This window comes from Schistocerca nitens, chromosome 2, assembly GCF_023898315.1.
Source record: "Schistocerca nitens isolate TAMUIC-IGC-003100 chromosome 2, iqSchNite1.1, whole genome shotgun sequence".
Classification (NCBI taxonomy): Eukaryota; Metazoa; Arthropoda; class Insecta; order Orthoptera; family Acrididae; genus Schistocerca; species Schistocerca nitens.
This window is the reverse complement of record NC_064615.1, coordinates 234,080,115-234,093,116: the sequence shown is the minus strand read 5'-3', so window position 1 is coordinate 234,093,116 and position 13,002 is coordinate 234,080,115.

Here is a 13,002-nt window from a genome sequence, read left to right as displayed (position 1 = left end):
AAATATGGGAAATCAAGGTTAGGGCTATCCTTACAAACAAAACAAAGTCTTCTTTTTTCTGAATTTTGTTTTTATTTATTTATTTATTTATTTTTTTATTTTTTCTCTTTTCCTTTCTTTTTCTTTTTCTTTTTTTTCTTTTTCTTGTGTAATTGATCAGAGGCCTTCTGCGCCTCGCTGGTAATATGTTGAGTCACGTCTTCTCGAAATTGATGTGTTCCATTAAATTTTTCAGAAATGTTCATTGGTTCAAACAGGAAGCCTTCTTCTCTCTTGGCTTAACACATTCCAGCTGCGAGGCGGGTCGTGGAAAGCACTGCCAAGGAAGTTTGAGAAAAATTGTCTGTATTTTGGGTGACAGACAACGACATAATGACGGTCATTGAGGTATGTCCAAAAATCGAGTACAGAGTCTACAGTTTGTCCAAATAGGTAGTGAATGGCATGTCCGCGAATCCAATTCACAGCATTGGTCTTTATCCGAGGAAAATAGTCACGTTCCGGAAATAATAATCAAAGAGGAGTAATCCGATCCGGAATGTCCCGCGTTAGAAAAGCCACAATACGACGAACCAAGTGCCAAACTTCCGCCGCCGGTCCGCAAACAAACCGATGTTCATCATTATCTGGCACTCCACACGTGGAACATAGAGGGGATTGGGCGAGGTGGATACGATGAAGGCGAAATTGGTTGATTTGCTTACCATTGACAGTTAGGTACCAGACGGATTGAACATTCGTGTCAAGGTAACAGGCGAACACCGCGCGCCATACATGGCGCCAGTCAACCTGAGGGAACTTTTGTTCAATCGGGTTAGGTGGACGACCTAATTGGAGGACATTGTATACTGCCTTTGTCTTGAGTAAAAGTTGTCTTGGTAAGGTGAGACGTAGACAACTGAGTTCAAGAAAGAAGTATCGTTTATAACTGAACTGGGCCGGAACATCCGAGATCATCACTGGGGCCGACAGTGAGACCGGCGAATATGCCAACAGGAGGAGACCAGTGAGGCTCGTTGGGCAACGTGTCCATACCGTCATCTGGGAGCTGACAAATAGGGCGCGAGCTCTATCCGGCACGTGAAACAGACCTATCCCACCTCGTTCACGGGGAAGAGTAAGAGTTGCATAGTTAACTTTGAACAACAGCCCAGAGCTGACGAAAGATGCCATCGCTGCCAACATGCGACGTGCCACAGTAAGCGGAAAAGGTAGAACTTGTGCTACATGGGGAACTCGGGATGCGATATATACACTCCTGGAAATTGAAATAAGAACACCGTGAATTCATTGTCCCAGGAAGGGGAAACTTTATTGACACATTCCTGGGGTCAGATACATCACATGATCACACTGACAGAACCACAGGCACATAGACACAGGCAACAGAGCATGCACAATGTCGGCACTAGTACAGTGTATATCCACCTTTCGCAGCAATGCAGGCTGCTATTCTCCCATGGAGACGATCGTAGAGATGCTGGATGTAGTCCTGTGGAACGGCTTGCCATGCCATTTCCACCTGGCGCCTCAGTTGGACCAGCGTTCGTGCTGGACGTGCAGACCGCGTGAGACGACGCTTCATCCAGACTCAAACATGCTCAATGGGGGACAGATCCGGAGATCTTGCTGGCCACGGTAGTTGACTTACACCTTCTAGAGCACGTTGGGTGGCACGGGATACATGCGGACGTGCATTGTCCTGTTGGAACAGCAAGTTCCCTTGCCGGTCTAGGAATGGTAGAACGATGGGTTCGATGACGGTTTGGATGTACCGTGCACTATTCAGTGTCCCCTCGACGATCACCAGTGGTGTACGGCCAGTGTAGGAGATCGCTCCCCACACCATGATGCCGGGTGTTGGCCCTGTGTGCCTCGGTCGTGTGCAGTCCTGATTGTGGCGCTCACCTGCACGGCGCCAAACACGCATACGACCATCATTGGCACCAAGGCAGAAGCGACTCTCATCGCTGAAGACGACACGTCTCCATTCGTCCCTCCATTCACGCCTGTCGCGACACCACTGGAGGCGGGCTGCACGATGTTGGGGCGTGAGCGGAAGACGGCCTAACGGTGTGCGGGACCGTAGCCCAGCTTCATGGAGACGGTTGCGAATGGTCCTCGCCGATACCCCAGGAGCAACAGTGTCCCTAATTTGCTGGGAAGTGGCGGTGCGGTCCCCTACGGCACTGTGTAGGATCCTACGGTCTTGGCGTGCATCCGTGCGTCGCTGCGGTCCGGTCCCAGGTCGACGGGCACGTGCACCTTCCGCCGACCACTGGCGACAACATCGATGTACTGTGGAGACCTCACGCCCCACGTGTTGAGCAATTCGGCGGTACGTCCACCCGGCCTCCCGCATGCCCACTATACGCCCTCGCTCAAAGTCCGTCAACTGCACATACGGTTCACGTCCACGCTGTCGCGGCATGCTACCAGTGTTAAAGACTGCGATGGAGCTCCGTATGCCACGGCAAACTGGCTGACACTGACGGCGGCGGTGCACAAATGCTGCGCAGCTAGCGCCATTCGACGGCCAACACCGCGGTTCCTGGTGTGTCCGCCGTGCCGTGCGTGTGATCATTGCTTGTACAGCCCTCTCGCAGTGTCCGGAGCAAGTATGGTGGGTCTGACACACCGGTGTCAATGTGTTCTTTTTTCCATTTCCAGGAGTGTATATTTACATATCGAGCTCGTTGGAGAGTATCTAGGGATCGAAGGCGATGGTCCATAAGACCTGCTCTGATCATTAAAAGGAGGCGTCGGCAGTTGATGGTGGCTGAACGTCAGAGATCAGATGAAAAATCTATTCCCAAACAGCGAATGGTACCAATGGTGGTGAGAGATGTAACGCACTCCACGGGAAGTCCCGTGCCAATGAACATAACTTGTGACTTACGTACGTTTAAAGAGCTACCTGACGCCTCACCATAAGTCGCTACCCACGTCAAAACTACTCGAACCTCGTCCGCATTACGTAAACAGATGACTACATCGTCAGCATAGGCCGTGCAACAGAATCGGTAGCGATCTATGGATAACCCTAGCAAACGTTGTCTTAGTCCACATAGCAAGGATTCCAAGGAAAAGGCGTACAAAATCGCTGATAGAGGGCAACCTTGACGTACGGATCGTCCTATTTTTATCGGAGGAGTGAGTCTGCCATTGTACACAACCCTGGATGAGGCACCCCGCAGAAGGCGCATCACTACCGTGATAACGGCGACTGGGAAACCCATATGGTGGAGAACGGCCGTAAGGAACGAATGGTCAACCCTGTCAAAAGCTTGACTAAAGTCCAAAGACGCAAGTGCCCCACAGAGGCGTTGTGCCTAGGTAACGGCGATTATATCCCTGTAAAGGCATAAAGCCGTGCGGATATTACTATCCCCTCCCAAAGATGCTTGGTCTGGCGACACAACATATCGGGCAACATTTTTAAGTCGTGCTGCCAAAAGGCGAGTGAAGATTTTCATATCACTGTTAGGGAGGGTGAGGGGCCGATAATCACTGATATTGTTGCCACCATGCGGTTTATGTACAGGAATAATAATTCCTTCCATGAAAGCGTCCGGCACAGGTACTTCCGGAGACAACAGTTCCCGACAGATGGAGGTAAAGGTGGACTCTAACAAATCACGGAAGGTGTGGTAAAATTCGAGGGGAAGACCGTCGGGTCCTGGGGAGCGATTGATGGTTCCTGCCCGGATCGCATCGCGGACTTCATCATCAGTCACCTCTGACATCAAGTCAATCGCCGCATCTCCTGGGATACCACCGAAGTTGAGCTGTGAGACTTCCTCGATCAACTCTGGGGAATGTGGAATTGCGGCGTAGAGCTGCTGGTAGTGGGCGTGAAGCACATTCCCTATTGCAGATTGGGTTACGTAGCGACGCCCTTCTTGGTCTGTTAGGACGTGAATCAATGTTCGGCGTCGATTTTGACGTTCTTGGATGATATGGTACATTGACGGATGTTCATGAGGCATGCGATCAGCAGTACGAGATCGTACTATCGCTCCTTCCAAATGCCTCCGCATGAGATTGGAGATTTGTGCCTTAGCATGGTTCATCCTTGTATGCCGCTCAGGGGAGGCTGGCATCGTGGAGCATTCTCGTAGGATCCTGTAGTAAAAGTCCATAGTGCTCTTCCTCCAGGCTACAAGATCTTTGCCATACCGGATCAAAGTTTTTCGAAGAGCAGGTTTTGCACACTGGATCCACCAGGATATGGTAGACGGATACGTGGGACGGCGTCTATTACATGTGATCCAAGTGTTTTCTATTAGAAGTCGACAGTCAGGTGAATTAAGAAGTGCCATGTTCAGTTTCCATAAACCACGTCCGTGCCATACTTCCTGTCTTGTGAGAACAACATCACAGAAGTAAGCCTCATGATCTGAGAAAGCAACAGGCCAGATTTCAGCCTGTCGAGTGTGTTGAATTAGGGATCGCGAGATGTAGATGCGATCCAGTCGGCTAGAGGAGTTCGCAGTGTAGTACGTAAAGCCCATAAGATCACCGTGAACATGTCTCCACGTGTCGACAAATTGTAGCCGCGTGAGGACTGTTTCCAGAGCTGCGCATGGTGAGTGACGCGGCAATTGATCCTGAGGTCGCTGGGTGCAGTTGAAGTCTCCACCCGTGACCCAGTCATCGTGTGGTCCCATAAAAAGGGGTGTAAATTCATTCGCGAAGAAGGCATCGCGTTCACGACACCACTCAGCTACCGGAGGCGGATCCTTATGAGGGTGACCGTGATTATGTTACAAAATTTCGGGAGTGATGGGGGATGGTAACCGTATCCGTTTGAGATAAGGTACCCTGGTCCGGAAACGAACGGGCCGAAAGTTACAAGCGAAACTATTCTGTTGCTGCTGACAGTGAAATCCACGTATCGGTGCTGTTCTTTCTAAGATTGTGGGGTAGGCGAAAAAATACCAAAACAAGAAATGAAAAGTCTACTACACATGAGCTCTCAAAGCATACCTTAAGAGCTATGAGCATTTGTTCATTTTCGATGCTGTGAAACACATGTCTTTTACTGCAAGCTCCCTGCTTTCCATACTTTGAGAGGTGGTAGTATGGAACAAGACAATAAAAAAATTTCCAGTGAATATCGACTCTAAAATGCTTAACATCAGAAGAACTGTGGGCTTTTATTCAGTAGAAGAGATTTCACAGTTTCAAGAATGAACAGTGCTCATATCTCTTAAGGTATGCATTTAAGAGGCAATGTTTACTAGCCTTTTTTTCTCGTTTTCTTCCACACTACCACCTGTGAAATTGTCCATCCTACAATTTAACAACAACAGTAACGATACATGTATTCCACTGTCGCTTAGAACTTTCGATTCGATCGTTTCCGAACCAAGGTCTCTTACTTCAAAGTGATACATTTACCTTTCTGCATCACCACTACAGTTTGAAATATCATCACGGAATCACCCTGTATCGGCGGTGTCGGAAAAGATGAACAGCCGACTTCTTCAAAGGGATGACTTCCGGATATGGTCAACTCGTCCCCGGCGAGCGTAGTCAAGCTACCTGGTCTCTGCATATCTTCGGCAAACGCTGCTGTGTATGTCTGCACGTCAACATTTCTCCAGCATTTGTGCTTTCTGTTACAGACCTTCTTGAAACATGGTACTTAGGGAAAGGCAGGATTCGGTGTGGACAGGGCATTACTCAGTTACCGTTAGTTGCTTAGTATTTTTTTTTAAATCACGTACACTTCATTTGGAACCAATTGCAAATAAGGTTGACAATAAGGAACAATTATCAAATTTGACTGTTAAGACACAATGTCTTGATAAAAAAAAATCTTAAGACGAACTGAATTCATGGCTGAAGGCCTTATCGACCAGAAATTCAGATTACTTGTCAGCTGAAGGCCCCAATAGTAATAACTAAAAATTAAAATATAACAAAAAAACAATCATCACAATCCGATCAACAAAGAGAGAAGTGGGCCTCAGACAGTGCTCCAAGGATCAGCCTGGGAAAGTCGCTCAACTTCGTAACCGATGAGACAGGCAGTCAAGAGTTGTATTCACTTAACCGGATGGCAACTCAAACTAGTGACAGTTTAGACACAGACCAACACTCTTGCAAAATCTACCTAACGTCTGATAACCAATACAACGATGCAATAACCCAGGCTAGGCGGAACCGGCGAACAGTACTGCATCTTCAGAATCCGGCGTTTAGAACATCCGGAAGCGGAAGGAACAACTACGACCAAAGCAGTCCAACAGAAACAACAGATCCGAACTACAGGAGGCTGTCTAACTACACACCTTACCGGACAGCAGCCTCAAGGCGAGGAAAGGTACACTGCCGCGAAAATACGCTGACCTTGAGGACCGGTAATTGGGGCGTTAGCGGCCACTGGTCGAACTTCACCAATAAACACAAGGAATTCAATGATTAATAATAAGAAGCGAAGGATGGCTAACTAATTTCGCCAACATCAAACACTCCTCCACTCATTGCTCTTCGTCTCAGCGACCCTGCGAGCAGCAACGCCTGAAGAAATGGCGTGATCTCAAAATACTGGAGGTTACAAAATGCGTGTGAAATCTTATGGGACTTAACAGCTAACCTAAATTATCCTAAGGGCAAACACACACACCCATACCCGAGGGAGGACTCGAACCTCCGCCAGGACTAGCCGCACTGTCCATGACTGCAGCGCCTAAGACCGCTCGGCTAATCCCGCGCGGCACTGGAGGTTTCACTACTGGGTTTCACTCAACTTAAAAGTCCTGGGTCAGGTGGACAACGAGGTTGTGGCCCTCGCAACTACAGCCCCCCGATCCGGCAGTGCCAGCATACCGCCAGCGGTCCCAGCATGTCCTCGCACTGCTGGACCTCGCTGCTGCTCCATCCCAGCCCAACTCCCCAACACATTCACACCCAGAAAACAATTGACATCCTTCCAAAGATAGCATCCACGGTACTAGGTATCGATAACAGCTGCTGCTGCCACTCGCAGACAGACAATGCTGGCAAACGTAGGCCGGCCGAAGTGGCTGTGCGGTTAAAGGCGCTGCAGTCTGGAACCGCAAGACCGCTACGGTCACAGGTTCGAATCCTGCCTCGGGCATGGATGTTTGTGATGTCCTTAGGTTAGTTAGGTTTAACTAGTTCTAAGTTCTAGGGGACTAATGACCTCAGCAGTTGAGTCCCATAGTGCTCAGAGCCATTTGAACCGTTTTTTTAGCAAACGTAGTGGCGCCAGCAAACACAAGAAAAAAACGAGACGGCACTATCCCTATTACACGATGGCAACCTACCAAGGGCACCAACGTGAGCTGCAACACGGCTCACTTCTCTAAGTAGCTTGTTGACCACTGATGTATACCGAATGTTTAGTACTTAAAACTCATCTTGTCATAAAACCATCCCAACGCACAGTCCGGGAGATAGGTTCCCATTTCTAGATTATGTTTAAATTACGGGCGCTAATCTACTTCAAATGGTTCTCTCTTACTAATTAAGCAATCAGGTGGTCCACTTCCAAATTGGACTCTTTCCGGCCTATCTGGTGCGGGAAAGTCGGTTTTAATTCGTCCCGCAGCGCTTTTGTAATTGCTCATTCGGCGTCACAGTTAGGTGACTATTAGAATGGAACCGTCGTCGGTTGTGATCCTCTCTCTTTCTCGCAATTACTCTTATTACGGAGCACGTCGGTAGATTAGATACGAGACTGTGTCTACAGTAGGCGCCTGGACGCGCTGCGGTAATTGCAGCGGCGTGTGTTGCTGGACACCTCCCGGATGTCTCCGGTTGTCACGACTGCTGGAAAAGTGCCTGGAACACGGATTTGGAACGGTCGCCACCTGTAGAGGGACACCGGCACTTTTTACAGTTACTTCGCCGCTTCATCCAGCCGCGAGCTAAAGGATTGGCCGACACAGTCGCAAGCGTTCACCTGCGCGTATTTTTGGATTTCGTCGGCGCGTCGCCGGCCGTAATGACGACGCATTATACGGGCGCGCTGTTCGTCAAGCGCTTACCTCCGCTGCCAAAACAAGTTCCTGCTGCTTTCTCCGTAATTGGTCAGGATGGACGCTGGCGAATCACCCCCGGGTCATTCCCGCTACTCGCGTGCCTAGGGACTGTTATTAAGGCTAATCCCAGCCGATAGCGGCGCTAATCGCAGTCATTGAATTGAGTAGAAAATTTTGCTTGTATGCTGACTGCAAGGTGGACGTCTACCGTACGCAGCTGTACTATAGTTACAAAGTCATGGCAGGATGTACAACAAGCTTAGCACGTCCAACTACAGCATTGCTATCGTAATCACACCATCGATCACACTAGTTCTTCACATTTATATTCTTAAACTACACTTTCTGCAAAACATTTCACTGCTTACCATAACTAGTGTCATCTCTGAAAACTCCTCTTTCCAAGTGTTATCGAATAGTGCTAAAGGCACATGGTTCCACACTCATGAGGCAAGAAACGTACAATTTAATCAAAAGGAAGTGGCTTATAAGGCGTTTGTTCGCCTGATTCTTCAGTATTGTTCATCTATCTGGGACCCCTATCATTACAAAATGATCTATAGAGAATTTCTATATGCTGAGAAAAGTGGCAATTGGCACTAAACAAAGAAAAGTGCGAGATCATCCACATGGATACTAAAAGAAATCCGATAAATATTGAGTATACGATAAATCGCACAAATCTAAGGGCTGTCAATTCGACTAAATACCTAGGAATTACAATTACGAGCAACTTAAACTGGAAAGATCACATAGATAATATTGTGGGGAAGGCGAAACAATGACTGCGCTTTGTTGGCAGAACACTTAGAAGAAGCGACAAACCGACTAAAGACTACATAGCACTTGCCCGTCCTCTGCTGGAATATTGCTGCGCGTTGTGGGATCCTTACCAGATAGGATTGACGGAGGACGTCGAAAAAGTGCAAACAAGGGCAGCTCGTTTCGTGTTATCACGCAATAGGGGTGAGAGTGTCACTGATATGTTACGCGAGTTGGGATGGCAGTCACCGAAACAAAGGCGGTTTTCTTTGCGGCGAGATCTATTTACGAAATTTTAATCACCAACTTTCTCTTCCGAATGCGAAAATATTTTGTTGACACCCACCTATGCAGGAAGAAATGATCATCATAATAAATTAAGAGAAATCAGAGCTCGAACGAAAAGATTTAGGTGTTCCTTTTTCCCACGCTTCATTCGAGAGCGGAATGGTAGAGAAGTAGTATGAAAATGGTTCGATGAACCATCTGCCAGGCACTTAAGTGTGAATTGCAGAGTAACCATGTAGATGTAGATGTAGATAGAGGAGATAGAGAAGATCCAACTAAGAGGGGCGCGTTTCGTCACGGAATCGTTTAGCTGGCGAGAGAGCGTTACGGAGATGCAAAACAAACTCCACTGGCAGACGTTAGAAGAGAGACGTTGTGCATCACGGAGAGATTTACTATTGAAATTTCGGGACAGCACTTTTGAGGAGGGGTGAAACAACATATTACTTCTCCCCACATACATCTCACGTATTGACCACGCGGAGAGAATGCGAGAAATTAGAGCCAATACAGAGGCTTACCGCCAATCATTCATCTCACGCACTATTCGCGAGTGGAACGGGGTTGGAGGGATCAGATAGTGGTACCGAAAGTAGGCTCCGCCACACACCGTTAGGTATGATGTAGATGTACATGGAGAAACTACTGGGACATCTCAATGTAGTGTAGAATTGCTCATTAAATGTCACGAAATGCGGACACGCCAGTATAAAAGTAGACGGGGAGTGTTGTCAACAGAGAAACAGTAACAGGAGAATACGTCGGTCAGGGCAGCTCAGTGATTTCTAAAGTGGACTAGTCGTTAAATGTCACCTGAGTAAAAGATTCATCAGGGACTTTTCAGTCCTTCTAAAGCCGGCAATGTCGAATAGAAAACAGAACAAGCAAGTGTAGTACTTAAGTTTCGGTGTTGGCGCACAATGTAAACAAATAGCAATGTACTGGAGTGAAGTGACGATTCCGGTTTGATCTTGGCTACATGCGCATACGTTTTGCTCAAACCACAGGTATTAATATTCTGTGTGTGTAGTTTCTTTCGATCTTTTGTTAGTGGCTGGGATCAGCCCCAGCAGTGACACGTACTGGTTAGTGTGTATTGTGTGATATAATTTCACAATCAGTTGTCAATTGTTGACGAAACTGCTATCGCAGTATCTCGCAACAGACCATTGGGTGTAAAACAGACCTGCCCATTGAGAACTTTAGGTGGCTCTTGTTTTTTTTATTTTTATTTTTTTATATAAGCTTCAAGCTTTTCTGACAATTTGAGAGCGCTGCCTTTTTGCGCCCTACATATTATTCTCAGTGCTTCCTATAGCTGCGCGGAATTAGCCGAGCGCCGGCCGGGGTGGCCGAGCGGTTCTAGGCGCTAGTCAGGAACCGCGCCACCGCTACGGTCGCAGGTTCGAATCCTGCCTGGGGCATGGATGTGTGTAATGTCCTTAGGTTAGTTAGGTTTGAGTAGTTCTAAGTTCTAGGAGACTGATGACCACAGCAGTTTAGTCCCATAGTGCTCAGAGCCATTTGAACCATTTGATTAGCCGAGCGGTCTAAGGCGCTGCAATCATGGACTGTGCGGCTGGTCCCGGATATTATCTTTACTTCACGAAGCCGTGCTGACACTGCAATGATCACCTTTGGTAAGCAAATGGTGCGGACTACTGGGAACATGCAGAAACGGAACGCAAGTGATGTAATGAAAGCATATCGTGTAAAGTGTATGTTAAAATTAGGTAAAGTAAGTTTGGTTAATTCCCTGAGCTAGAAAAAAAATTTCGATGTAGCATATATGCTGCATAGCTAATGAAGAGGATAAGCAGTCCTCCCTCGAGTATGGGTGTGTGTGTCTGTCCTTAGGATAATTTAGATTAAGTAGTGTGTAAGCTTAGGGACTGATGACCTTAGCAGTTCAGTCCCATAAGATTTCACACACATTTGAACATTTTTTTGCTTTCTATAGAATGACCAGTTTCTGATAAACTCAATCCCGAAGCAGTTTTGTTACGCTCTTTAAACCTAACGTTAAAAGAGCGGCCGGTTTGACCGATACACCATTTATCACAGTTATTATAATAAATCCGGTATTAATCACATTCAGGCATAATTTTCACATGTATGTTCGTAATATTTCTCACTACGGCCTATTTTATCGTTTTAAGCTGTTGGCAATCCACTAGGTGTATTTATTTTCTTTCCCATTTGCTGCATATCTGAAGATGGTCATTGATGACCGAAACGGGTACTCTGAGGATGCGACATGTTTACGATCACAGACGGAAATAAAAGAAATTTATGCTACAACTTCTGGATCACGGGTTTATTCGCGACAATGTCTCAGCTTGTGCGAATTTGAGTGCTACGTATTGCTGTGCCGGCCGCCTCTCGCTGACAAGAGCAGCACCTAGGCGTCCTCCGAGGCGCGACCAATCAGCGACCAGGGCAGCAATGGCGCCGGCGCCACTGCCGCCAGCGAGGGCGGTCAAGGCCAATGGCACGCAGCACCCTGCCCAGGCAGGTTACAACAGCTGGTCCAGCAGCATTCGCTGCAGCCCCAACTGCCGCCTTCCTGCTGCACTGCACTGGTCAGTCATTCCCTGGCTCTTCTTCACTCCGTTAGATAGTGCAGCTCCCACGGAACTTCCAATGTCGTCCTCAAACCTGAGCTTAGATTTTATGAATGAAAAGTTTATATTGTTGTTCAAAGCGTTGTTCCTGTGCAAAATAGAGTGAAATACTGAAAGTAAAAATTTGGAATGATTCATAAAAAATTTAGGACATGTTTAAAGTGAATACTTTTTATGTCATAAAATAATTAAAATATGTGAAATATCCGGAAAATTCAATATTAAACACCTAAAAGCTATGAAAACAGTGTCACTGGAATGGGAGATTGTAAGTAGTAGCCAAATGAAGTCCCAGTGTAGCATCGAAAACAATACACAGCTGTATTGTTGCGATGAAATAATGCAGGGTCTATTAGCGTATTACAGCAGGCTCTAAACGCATTCTCATCCAAAATTACTAAAAATACCAGATATTATCTTTACTTTACGAAGCTGTGCTGATACTGCGATGAACACCTTTTGTAAGCATATGGTGCGAACTACTGGGAACATGCAGAAACGGAACGCAAGCGATGCAGTGAAGGCATATGGTGTAAAGTGTATGTTAAAATTAGGTAAAGTAAGTTTGGTTTATTGCCTGAGCTAGAAGAAAGATTTTGATGTAGCATATATGCTACACAGCGAATGAAGAGGATAAGCAGGTGTTTCCACGTTGGTCACAGAAAGTCTCGAGTCAGATGTATTTGAAGAAACGTATTAATTCGAGATAATGTGTCTTAATCATCTAATGGAGGATAGAGCTCTTCTCAATTCTCGTGCTTGCAAATAAAAATTAGAAATTACGCTTGATGGAAGATAGAGGTAATTTCTGCTTTACACACATATGTTTCAGCACTTCCTATGTTATCTTCAGTGGAATTTTGTTCGTGAAATAATTTTTGCAGTTTCAGTTACTTTTTACTGACATCCATTAGCACAGCACATTTGGGCTGCTGGCTGCCATCATCAGACGCATTAAAGTTGATGGCAGCCTACTGTTGAAATGCATCGTGCTAGTAAATATTAGAAAAAAGTGACTAAAGTAGTAAAAATTATTTCATATTTCGTTGGTGCATCAGTTCGTACGATTTTGTTTCGCTCGTTGGTATTCCGGTTGCTATGGATTTATTTATCGATTGTCATCTTCTATTTGTAGTCCACTGCTGCTATTTGAGTGACATTTTGTCACTTCGACATAGTGAGCGGAGCTGTGGACGCTAGAAAATGGAGCGCCAAGTGAAGAAATTGGTCACAAAGTTTCGGACGATTGCGACTGCATAGTAGTCTTCTAATCATAGGCCGATAAAACGTAAATACGACTTTCCCGGTACGCA